A 12,838-nucleotide genomic window follows, 5' to 3' on the forward strand; every position below is an offset into this window, starting at 1 on the left:
AAATATCAATACTAAAATAACTTTATTAAATTGTACTAGAGAAAAGACTGAATTTGCCAATCTTGTGAGGTTTATAGTATTTTCAGCTTTTTAAATTTTGCAATTTTTTCATGATTTATTTTCTCATTCTAAATATTCACATACTTGCCTAATTTTACATTTGTAAGTTTATATTCTTTTTCATTAAGAAGTTCCCTCAAGAATGTAAATTGGTACAGCCACTATGGAAAACAGTATGCAGGTTCCTCAAAAAACTAAAAATAGAGTTGCTGTATGATCCAGCAATCTTACTCCTGGGCATATATCCAGATTAAACTCTAATTTGAAAAGATACTTGCACCCCTATGTTCATAGCAGCACTATTTACAATAGCCAAGATGTGGAAACAAACTTAATGTTCATTGACAGATGAATGGATGAAGATGTAGTATATATATATACAATGGAATACTACTCATCCATAAAAAAGAATGAAATAATGCCATTTGCAGCAACATGGATGGACCTAGAGATTATTTTACTAAGTGAAGTAAATCAGAAAGAGAAAGACAAATACCATATGCTATCACTTATATGTGGAATCTAAAATATGACAAAATGAACTTATCTATGAAACAGAAGTGGACTCACAGATATAGAGAACACACTTATGGTTTCCAAGGGTGAGGGGATATGGGAGGGGGATGAATTGGGAGTTTGCGATTAGCAGATGCAAATTATTATATATAGAATGGATAAACAACAAGGTCCTACTGTATAGCAAAGGGAACTATAATATCCTATAACAAACCAATGGAAAAGAATATGAAAAAGAATATATATATATATATATATGTATAACAATCACTTTGCTGTACAGCAGAAATTCAACACAACATTGTAAATCAACTATACCTCAATAAAATAAAAAATATTCCCTCAAATTTCGGGCCCTACAAAACTTGAATCATCCTGCATAGAATACTTCACATTCTAGTAAGCATTTACTTTATTTTAATTTTGCTTTCCGTCTGTTAGTCCTTTATGAAGGAAACAAGGACTTTGATCTTTAAAACCTGTGTACCTAGCACAGTACTTGATACATAATTGTAGAAATTGCTTGATAAAGGATTATGGGATGTTTGAGTGTCTGACAGGGATTGGGTTAGAAACTCAAGGTGATTCTCAGAGTCCTCTGCTCTTACTAGTAAAATGATTGACATATTTAAAGGAAAGCCATTATATGATAGCAATTCATCATTTTGGAAAATTTAGAAAATATTGATTTGAGTAATACAGATAATCAAATCCTCCAATGAAAGCATAGTGTTGTTCAGCTTAGAGAAAACATTTTTAAAGGTATTTGATTTCATCCTTCCCCAGTTGTGATTAAAAACATAAAATTCTATGTCATAAGTAATGATGACTATTTTGAATGTGAAGAGAAATTTCTATTGCAAAAAGACTTTCACCTCAACTTACTTTTGACTGAGTGCAAATGACAAATAAACTCTAATAAGATTCTCCTTTAACTTAAGAACACATTTAGATATTCTTAGCATCGTTACCGACGTTCCCGAGATGGTCCCAAACAAGGGTCCTCCTGTCCGATGTCAGTCACACCTATAGAAGGAGACTGAGTTCCGCTAAGAAGCAAAGGAAAGCTTAATTCTCTGCTCAGAGAATACAGAGGTGGGAGCTGGTTCTAGACCACACGCTCTCAGGCCGTGGGCGGGGCTGCGTTATCGGGATCCCTCAGTGAGGAGGGGAGGGAGCGGAGTTCTCGCGAGGCCAGTGCAGCTTTGCTGCTCAGGCTCCCGATCGCAGCGCCAGGTGCAGCGCCTCTGCACACGGTCCGCCGCCGCCGCCATCTTTAATTGCTGTGCTTCTGTGTGCGGCTTCTGCACATGGTCCGAAGCTGAGGTGTTGCCGCAGCCGTTTCACGCCAGGAACTCTGGTCTGAAGGGCCGGTGTGAGGCCTCTGCACGGGCACCCTATGAGCAAGTGAGACTAGACTAAGCACCAAGGAAAAAAACAGGTTAGACCTTATTTTATTACCCAGATTCTATTTTTATTCCCTGGGAATTGTTAATGGACTTTGCTGGTAACAATGTTATAATCATTATTATTACTTTTTTAATGTTTGAATATATCTGGAGCAATGAGAGTGAGGCAGTACTTTTGGTTATGGAAAGTTAAAAACAAATATAAACCAAAGAGAACTCTGAGTCTTGCTTCAATGAAGGTGAGAGGCACTTTCATTTTCAAAGAGCAGAAAATTCATACTGCAAATAAGTTTAGTTTTTTTTTTTTTTTTTTTTTTTTTTTTTTTTTTTTGCTGTACGCGGGCCTCTCATAGCTGTGGCCTCTCCCGTTGCGGAGCACAGGCTCCGGACGCACAGGCTCAGCGGCCATGGCTCACCGGCCCAGCCGCTCCGCGGCATGTGGGATCTTCCCATACCGGGGCACGAACCCGTGTCCCCTGCATTGGCAGGTGGACTCTCAACCACTGCGCCACCAGGGAAGCCCGGAAATAAGTTTAGTTTATTCTGTATGCATAACAAATAAGTTCTAGAAAAGGAAAAATGATAAAGTCAATTAAACATATTCAAACCTCATTCTTGTAACAGACGATGATATTTTGTACTACAATAATGAGTGAAGTATGAATTCATGTTGTAGATGTACAATTAAACTAAATACATACAGTTTCTTACCATTTCCTTAAGATTAGACATGATTAAACAAAATTTCTTTAAAATTTATCTTATACAATATTATGTCTTTCTCTTTATTTAAATATCGTGATTTAGAGTATGCAGTTAAAATGCTGTTCAGTGATAGATATTTCTTCATTTGTTTCTTTTTTAAAAATTGTAATAAAATTTAGAAATGTGGATTTCAGGCAGTATCTATTTCTGAAAGCTTTAGGATTGCTTCTTACTTATCTAGGCAGACTTAGATATGCTTCTGTCCTTTTAAATGAGACTTACCGTCCAGGAGAGGATATGATGACTTTTGAATGCCCCCAGAAGAAAACATCATAGGAAAGAAAAAAAATTGCTGCTTGAATGCTTGGGTTTCAAAACTGGGGGGTACAGAAAATCTGAAAAAGCTCCTCAGTGACCCACTAGAGAAATATTCCCCTCCAGTTTTTTCCCTTCAGCTAGATGTTTAAAAAGATAAGCATTCTCTTTCCCTCTCTCTCCCAAAGCATTATTTTATACAGGTCACACTCACTCAATCAGTAAATACATATTGAAAGCCAAACACTAAGAGTGTCAGATACCATGGTATGTTACAGCAAGCGTATGAAGAAACAGATAAAAACATACCTTGCTCTTGAGTAATTCTTGGTCTAATTTTGGGGAAAATATTATGATAAATGCTAATATTATAAGCAAGAATAGAGTGCTATAAGAGCAGAGGGGGCAATGAACTAACTTGGTTTGAGTGAATCAGGAAAGGAGTCATCAAGCAGGCTGAGCACATGTTTGTGTTAGAGTCATGAAACTTTAGAACTGGAAGGGGATTTATAGATTACCTAACCTACAAACTAGGTATAAATTTTAAAATAAAATATTGAAGTATCCAGTACAAAGTTGAAGCTTTTCATTGATTTATTCAACAAATAAGTGTTGAATACCAACTATGTGCCCAGCATATTTCTAGGCATTGGGATTAACACTGTCAAGAAAACAAAAACCAAAGCAAGTTTATTGGACTAAGGTGATCTAGAGGCTCCTAAACTCCCCTCCTCCCAGGGACACACAAAATATACAGCTACACCTAGAGCAACCACCTGAGAAAGACATCCAGAAACTAGCTAAGTGACTCCTACATATCAAGTGAATTGGAAATGCCTATATCAAAATGGGTAGGAGAGGCTGAGACACACTCTCACCATAAACCTCACCCCTGACAGGGTGCCCATGAGAAACATTTCAGCTTTAAGGATACACACAGACTGAAAGTGAAGGGATGAGAAAAGATATCCCATGAAAAACCAAAAGAAAGAAGGGTTAGCTATACTTGTGTCATACAAAACAGGCTTTAAGCCGAAGACTGTAACAAGAGACAAAGAAGGTTATTATATATGATAGAGTGGTCAATTCATAAGAGGAAATAACAGTAAATATTTATGCACCCAACATAGGAGTACCTAAATATATAAAGCAAATATTAACAGACTTGAAGGGAGAAATAGACAGTGATACAATAGTAGGGGATTTCAAACTCCCACTTTTAACAATGGATAGAGATCATCTAGACAAAAATCAATAAGGAAACATTGGACTTAAACTACACGTTAGACCACATGGACTTACCAGACATTTATAGAACATTTCATCCAATAGCAGAATACACATTCTTCTCAAAGGCACATGGAACATCCTCCAGGAAAGATCATATGTTAGACACGAAATAGGTCTCAATAAATTTATGAAGATTTAAATCGTATCAAGTATGTTTTTTGACCACAATGGTATGAAACTATAAATCAATTACAAGAAGAAAACTGGAAAATTCACAAATATATGGAGGTTAAGCAACATGCTCCTGAGCAACCAATAGGTTAAAGAAGAAATCAAAAGAGAAGTCAAAAAATGTCTTGAGACAAATGAAATGGAAACACCAATCACACCCAAACTTATGGGATGCAGCAAAAACAGTTTTAAGAGGGAAATTTATAATGATAAATGCCTTCATAAAGGAAAAAGAAAGATCTTAAATAAACAACCTAAATTTACACCTCAAGGAACTAGAAAAAGAATAAACTAAGCCTAAAATTAGTAGACAGAAGGAAATAACAAAGATCAAAATGGAAACAATAGAGACTAAGAAGACAATAGAAAAGATCAATGAAACTATAAGATGGAATTTTGAAAAGATAAGATAGACAAATCTTATATGTGGAATCTTAAAAAAAGTAGAACTCATAGACACAGAGTAGAAAAGTGGTTGCCAGGGGCTGGGATGAGGGAAATAGGGGGAGGTGCGTAAAAGGGTACAAACTTTCAGTTATGGGAGGATGAGTAAGTTCAGAGGTTCTAATGTATAACATGGTGACTATAGTTTGTTGACTGAAAAAAAAATGCACAACATGAGAGTTGTGAGTTAAGCTTTATTTGGGGCAAAATGAGGACTATAGCCTGGAAGGCAGCATTTCAGATAGCTCTGAGAAACTGCTCTAAAGAGGTAGGGGGGAAGGTCAGTATATATGTGATTTTGGTGAAGGGGGAGTACCTGCAATCAAGCACATATTTTTTGCAGAAAGTTGCTGATAGTCTTGTGAAGGTTACTGCTAGTTACGAGGAGCAGATGTCACCATGAAGGATTTTAGTGCTTTTCTAGATACAAGGAGATGCAAGAATTGGTCTCATAAAATCTTCTCTTGAAAATATCTAACTATCTGAAGACCTGTTTTTGCCAGTTTTTCCCAGAACACAGAGTGCCTCATTCCTGATCTCCACCCTGATCTCCTTTCAGGGGGTGTTGAAGGTCAGCAGCTGCAGCAGCTCCTGATTTAATCCTTGTAGAGGTAGATGGCAAGTGCCAGTTTGTAGCTGGCAAGTTGATAACACTGTATTGTACAATTGAAATTTGCTAAGAGATTCTAATTTCATCTCTAATTTAAATGTTTTCACCAATAAAAGCTAAATAGTGAGGTAAAGGATTTGTTAACTTGATGCAGGGAATCCTTTCAAAATGTATACATATATATATATAATCACCATGTATACACTTTAAATATCTTACAATTTGTCAGTTATACCTCAATGAAGCTGAAAAAAATAATTAGAACCTTAAGAAAAGCCAAAAAAACAAAACAAAACCCAAAATTTGTGTCCTCATGGCATTTACATTTTAATGGGAGTGAGAGTCACACAATTAAACCTACGGTACATCAGATGGAGATAAGTAAATAACTGTTATGGACCAGCTGCACAGAAAAGGAGTATAGAGACTGAGAGAGGTATTATCATTTTAAATAATCGGGCCAAGTAAGACCATTGAGCAAGACCTGGAGGAATTGAGAGAGAAGAGATCTGGGTGTATTAGAGGGACAGTTGCAAAAGCATTCCTAGCAACAGAAGAGTGCAATACAAAGACCATGATGTGAGATTATATCTTTAGCTTTCAAGAACAGCATGGAGGCCGGTGTGGCTGGAGCATCACATGTGATGGGAAAGCACAGGAAATGAATTTAGACAGGACATAAGGAGTTAAATCACATAGGATCTTGTAAACAATTGTAAATCCTGTCAATTCTACTTTTAGTAAAATGAAATATGAAATTGTTTTGAGTGATGGGAAGACAAAGTATGACATGTATTTTAAAAATGCTTCCTCTGGGGCTTCCCTGGTGGCGCAGTGGTTGAGAGTCCGCCTGCCGATGCAGGGGACACGGGTTCATGCCCCAGTCCGGGAAGATCCCACGTGCCGCGGAGCAGCTGGGCCCGTGAGCCATGGCCGCTGGGCCTGCGCGTCCGGAGCCTGTTGCTCCGCGGCAGGAGAGGCCACAGCGGTGAGAGGCCCGTGTACCACAAAAAAAAAAAAAAAAAAAAAAAACCTTCCTCTGGCTTCTATGTGATTGTGGACAATAAGAGAAGAAACGGGTCATTTAAAAGTTGCTTTCGTGACCCTGGTGAGAGATGATGTAAGCTGGATCAGGGAGGAAGCAGTAGAGGTGGTGCGATGTGGTTGAATTCTGGGTACATTTGTAAAGGGAGCATCAACAGGGCTTGCTAAAAGAATGAATGTGGGGTATAAAAGAATGAATGTGGGGTATAAAAGAATGAATGTGGGGTATAAAAGAATGAGTAATCCTAGATGATTCCCAGGTTTTTGGCCTGAAAGCTAGAATGATGGTGAAGATGAGATGGTGAAGACTATACAGAGCAAGTCTGGGATAATAATGAATCTTTTTTCATACACATTAAGTTTGAAATGGCTAATAGGTATTAACTGAGATGTCAAGTAGTCAGTTGAGTATAAGGACACTGAGGAGGAGAGAAGGGCTGGAGATTTAAATTTGTTGCTTCTCAATATATAGATGATATTTAAAGCTCCAAGGCTGATTGAGGACCAGAAAGGGAATGAGCACAGAAAAGAGAAGAGGTCCACTGGTTGAGCACTGAACACACTATCGGTTGGGCATGGTTGGAAAGGAGAAGCCAGTAAAGGGAAGTGAAAAGGAATAACCACTGGGACAACTTTACCCTAGAAAAGTGAGTGAACTAAGAGTGTAATGAAGGGAGAAGTGATCAAACTATTGCCAACTGCAGCCAGAACCTGCTAAAGGATCAGGTAGAATGAAGCCTGAGGAATGACCATTTGATCTAGCATCATACAAATTATCAGTGACTTTGAAACAGTTTAAACCAAGTGGTAGTAGTGGAGAAAGTCCAAATGGAGTAAGTTCCAGAGAGAAAGAGAAGTTGGAAATAGCCAGTATAAATCCTTTTTTGAGGAGTTTTGCTATCAAGAAAAACAGAAAAATGAAGTGGTTGTGAGAAAGGGTTGTGGAATTAGGAGAGGTTTTTATTTTTAAGTATTTTAAGAAAGGATAAATAATGGTCTCTATGCTGTCCTGAATATTCAAAAGGAAAATTTACTGATGCAGGAATGAGGATAATTACTCTTAAAATATTTTTGATATGGTCGTAACTTACTTTCACTGGAAGTTAAGGATGTAATTTTTACGTCTCTTGACTGAATCAATTTAGAATCTCTTGACTGAATTTTGAGTCTCTTAGCTGCTTTTTGATTAGTGGGAAAAACTAAAGCAGTGGTTCTCAATCTTTTCTGCCCAGTAGAATCACTTAGGGACATAAAAACAATCAATGCCTAAGCCCCAACTCAGGACAGAGAAACGAGGCTTTCTGATTTATCACATAGTTTGGAAAGGTCCCTAGGGGATTCAAATCTAAAACTAGCCTTGAGAACTACAGAAGTAAAGGAACTAGAAAATAATTAATAATGAAGATAATAAAATGCACTAGGGCATGGAATTTTTAAACTAAGCCTCAGGCTAACAGAAGTAAAAGCAAGACCACTTATCTGAAATATCTATAACATAGCATGTCATCCTGATTTATTTAATTTCAAAGACAATCTAATAATAAACATTTGTTTTTATTATGGTAGATTTTAAGATGATATTTACTGAATCCTTGCAAATCAAAAGAGGTGATTTCTAAAAAAGTGCCAGGCAAGTAAAAAATGAAATCTTCTGGGTTATTTTGCTGCAGGAAAATTAAATGGAAAGATCTTAGAATGGTTGGAAAAAAAGGAGAAACAGATTCATATTACAAATGAGCTCTCCTATGAAAAAGTTTCTTCTAACTCTAAGCAATTATGAAAATATAATGGTACTATAATTGGTTGAGGATTACCTACATTGCTTTGGGGGATCTGATATACAAAGTGTTTCTACATATTTTGTCATTTACCCTTTTTACAGAGTGGTAAAACCTAGACTCAAACACAAAACTTGGTCTTCCAACTCTGAAGTCTATGCTCTTTGCACAGTTGTTGGCTAATCTTATGAATTAAGCATCAGTCGAGGATGTGGAAATTTATAAAGAAAGCCTCTGACAGAGTTATTGAATGAAATGAATAGTTATTCTTATTTCAAGATTTGTGAATCATAAAATATTCTCCATGTTGCACAAAATTTAACATGCCACAGCTTAAAAATTTGCAAGGACACCTTGGTTTTCATCTAGTCTGTAGTTTGGACATAGTTCATCTATCTAATGAATGTCATGGTTAATCTGTGACATTGTTAGTTTTCATTTATCTGGGAGGAAAATATTTATGATTGCTTGAAGTTTTCAAACCCTAAAGATCAACCCTAACAATTTTCCATAATTTTTCCTTTTTTCTAGTTAATGATCTTTTCTTCTCTTTGGCCATATCATTTCCAAAGTGCTATGACTCCTTTTCTCTTTAATGTTCATCCATTCTTTTCTTTCTCCTATCTCTACCCCATTTCCTTTTTGTCCTTCTTTTGCTCTTTCTCCATTTTCTTGAAGGGAATATTTTGTCTCTATTTTTTTCTATTATGCAATGGTTTATGATATAGTACTGAGTTGTATAATCAATTAACTAGGCCTCAAACAGCATTTTTAAAAAGGAAATAGAAAAGAATATAAAATACCAGACAGTATAGCATGTAGAAGGGTAGGTATTATTTTATGAAACTTTTTTCCATTTTATAATTTCATATAAATATATAAAAATATATGAAGTTTATGTATATATATAAAGCTATATGTAACATGTGTACATACATATATATAAAGATATATATGTACATATATATAGAGAATACATATATATACATATATAGAGAGAAAGATATATACTTGTCCATGATATAAAATATATTTTTTATTGGAAGTCACAGTAAAAAGTTAAAAGGCACTGGAGTAATGAGTGTTAAGGACTTGATAAAATTATGTGGAATGATTTTGAATAGCGTATTTTAAAAACTCAACCAAGTATGGGCCATAAGCCAGGGTTTATGACTATTTTCCTTATGGTGATTATTTGTTTTAAAATTTTTGTGGTAGCAGAATTTGGCCTTATTAACTTTTGCTATAATGTTCATTTATATTAAGTATATTCAGGTTGGAATGGGTTCAGTTCACAGAACAATCTGGCCCTCAGAAAAGAGGTGAAATGAGGAGAGATTTTTTTTATATTCATACCTAAAAGCCCAGGCAACTTTCTCCTCTGCGAGGTGGCTTCCAACTCATTATTCATATATTCTTACACACAAGGTTTATATTAAAAGCCATTTTTTCCTCATGAAGAATTTCCTTGCCAATAATTCATGTACCAACTTACTAAAACTAAATGTTTAATGTGAAAATGATGGGTGTGGTTTTGTATTAATAAAGCAAGATTGTTGCCCACACTTATTTTGGAATTAAATGTTTCACTCTTTCCTTTTCTTTACATTTCTTTTCCAGTAATTGCTATGGGAATAAAAGTGAGAAGTATTATTTAACTCCTTTTTTTATATTTAAGAAATTCATTTCAGAGTTTTGTCTGATATAAAGTAGGTAAAAACTCTATGTCCCAAATAATTACTTGGTTATTTTTAAAGTTGGCTTAGATATTAATCAAGAAGTAACTGACAACTTACTGTCTGAGTAGCAGAATTAAGAGTATGATATAATTCCTACAATGTAAAATTTACAGTCTGGGATAAATCATGTTTATTTTGCATAAATAAAATTAGAGAACTAAATAACACAAGACAATCTGAGTGTTGATATTTTAATATGTGCATCCCTCATTGGCCCTGGTCCACACTTCCCAATTGCTACCAACCTTATACATTCCTTGACATGTTCTGGCAATGAATGAACATGGTCCGTTATTACATGGGGGTACTCAAAAACTTTTGTTGGGAAGGTGGACTTTGTGTGCTCTTGAGACCCAGTAAACATCAGCAGGAACCACACAGAAACACAGAATGTGAGAGTATGAAGAGCCTCAGAGATCCCATTTTAGGGATTTGGACACTGTGATTAAAAACCCAGAGGTTCAGGACCTTGCCCACAGCCATGGACTCAGTAGAAGAGGGATCATCAAAACCGGGCCTTCTGTGTCTGGCTGAGGGCTCCTTCTAGTAACGGTTGTTTCAGATGTCTTGAAATATACCAAAATAGACTTTGATCAAGTACCCCCAAGATAATGCTACAAACACAAGTCAACCATTTAGTCATATATCCATTCACAAAATTTCATACAAATGTGTTATTCTACATAATCTGTCTAAATGTTTCAATTATATACAATTGGGTAAATCTTATGTGCCAGGCAGGTGAGCTGTAGTTTTACTCTGACTTGATGAACACCCGGACTGTCACTACATAACCTCTAAGAGTATGTATATGTACTATCCCTTGCTATCTTAAGGGAAAATAAGATAGTAAGAGAACACAAAGAAAAAGAAAATAGGTCATTTCACTTCATTGCGAGATGATGCTTATTCTGTTGTACTTAAAATAGAACCTCTATTTTCATGTCTCTAATCATGATAACATAGTATCATGTGATGCTCCTTTAATTTGTACAGGATCATGTTACACCAAATTAAATTTTAAACTGGTACAGTACACTTTTAAAAGTATGTTTGGTTCATATATCATCTCCTACATAATTTTAGTTGCTGTCTTTTTACTCTGTTTTGATGTCAGAGAACCCAGATACATTTGTATGATTCACCAAATCTCCAATAATCTGCACTTTGAGTAAACTCATCCATCACAGGAGGTGCCTTTTCAAAATTGTACTGACTTGCAACTATCTTTACGAAACTTTTTTTGTAAATCATCACTAACGTTTTTAATAAGTTTTAATTTTTTATGAACTGTTGTTAGTGGCCACCTAGGATTTCAAATAATGCAGGAAGAGCAAAGGAGTTACAATGTGATTGTTAGGGCAAAGAAATAAAACATGTTTTTCAAGGTTCTGTCTATGGTATAATCTCAAGCCAAATCACAAGAGCCTGAGTCTTTTCACAATGTTTCTGAAGTTAAGTACTCATTTAGTGTGCCCTACTTTTCTACAAGCATAGCATTCATCCCACTTTACTGTACTGGCTTTTTAATTGTTAGTCTCCAGTAAGAGGCTTTACAGTCTATGACCTCAGACCAGGTCCATCTTTTCACTGCTCTATCATTTGCACCTAATATAGCACCAAGCACTTTACAGGTAGAAAACAGATTTTGTTGAATTAATGAGGGATACTCTGAGTAGTGGTAAAATTTCACCTATTTCATTTGTATATTTGTTGGGACATAATATTATTTGAGTAGTACCATATTTAGTAATTGAAAACAATGATACTTTGTTGTATTTTTCCAGACTTATTTCTTGAATTATCTAAAAGGCTCTGAAAATATCTACAGTGTCCAAAGAATAGAGCTAGCTCTACTACAGAAAGCCTGCCAATGTTAGAGCTTCTTAGACCCTTTATGATACCAGGTGGGACATACATTCCAAAATGTATGTAAAATCTTTTCCATATGTTCTGTTTAAATTTGTTTAAAAATAAAAATATATTTCACTATTTAATGTTAATATTGATAGGAGAACATGCATGTGACTTGCAAATAACTATAATACATTGCAGAGCACTTCATTTTTTTGACAAAAGTATGTGATTTAAAAATTTTTGACTATCACTGTACAAGACCACCATCAATACATATCCAGAATACCAAGGTGACATGAAATACTAAACGGTAATGCATTAATATGTTTTCTCTTCATTGACATAAATGAAGATGACGTAAACCATATATACTAAATCTGCATATATTTTAAACTAACTTTTAGAGATCACATGGTAAGAAAATTCTGAAAACCATAAGAAATGACAAATACACGGGGAAACCAAAGGGAATTGAGGAAGCTACAATACAGGTGAAGTAGAAAGCCAATGACAAAGTGAGATTTCTCAACAAACTGTGGAAAACTCCACAAATTGGCATTGATGAGAGCTTGAGTAGACTGTGAGTTTATGAATATTGGGACAATTTATTGGAAAACTAATTGGAGCCAGAGGCCAATGAAGTATGGAGATGAGTGGTATCAACAACAACAGCAGAAGGTAGAAGACAGGAGAATATTATCTTCAAATAGTGACGGAAAATAATTGTTAACCTGGAATTGTATACCACTGAAGCTTTAAAGGAGAAGGACAAACCAATGATTTCTGCAGACAAAAATGGAGAGCATTTCATACCAGCAGACCTGCTTTAAAGATGAACTAATTTCAAAGGAAGGTCTGAGATGCAGGGAGGAATGGTGAGCAAATAAAATAGAAAATATC

This window comes from Lagenorhynchus albirostris, chromosome 5 (assembly GCF_949774975.1).
Source record: "Lagenorhynchus albirostris chromosome 5, mLagAlb1.1, whole genome shotgun sequence".
Classification (NCBI taxonomy): Eukaryota; Metazoa; Chordata; class Mammalia; order Artiodactyla; family Delphinidae; genus Lagenorhynchus; species Lagenorhynchus albirostris.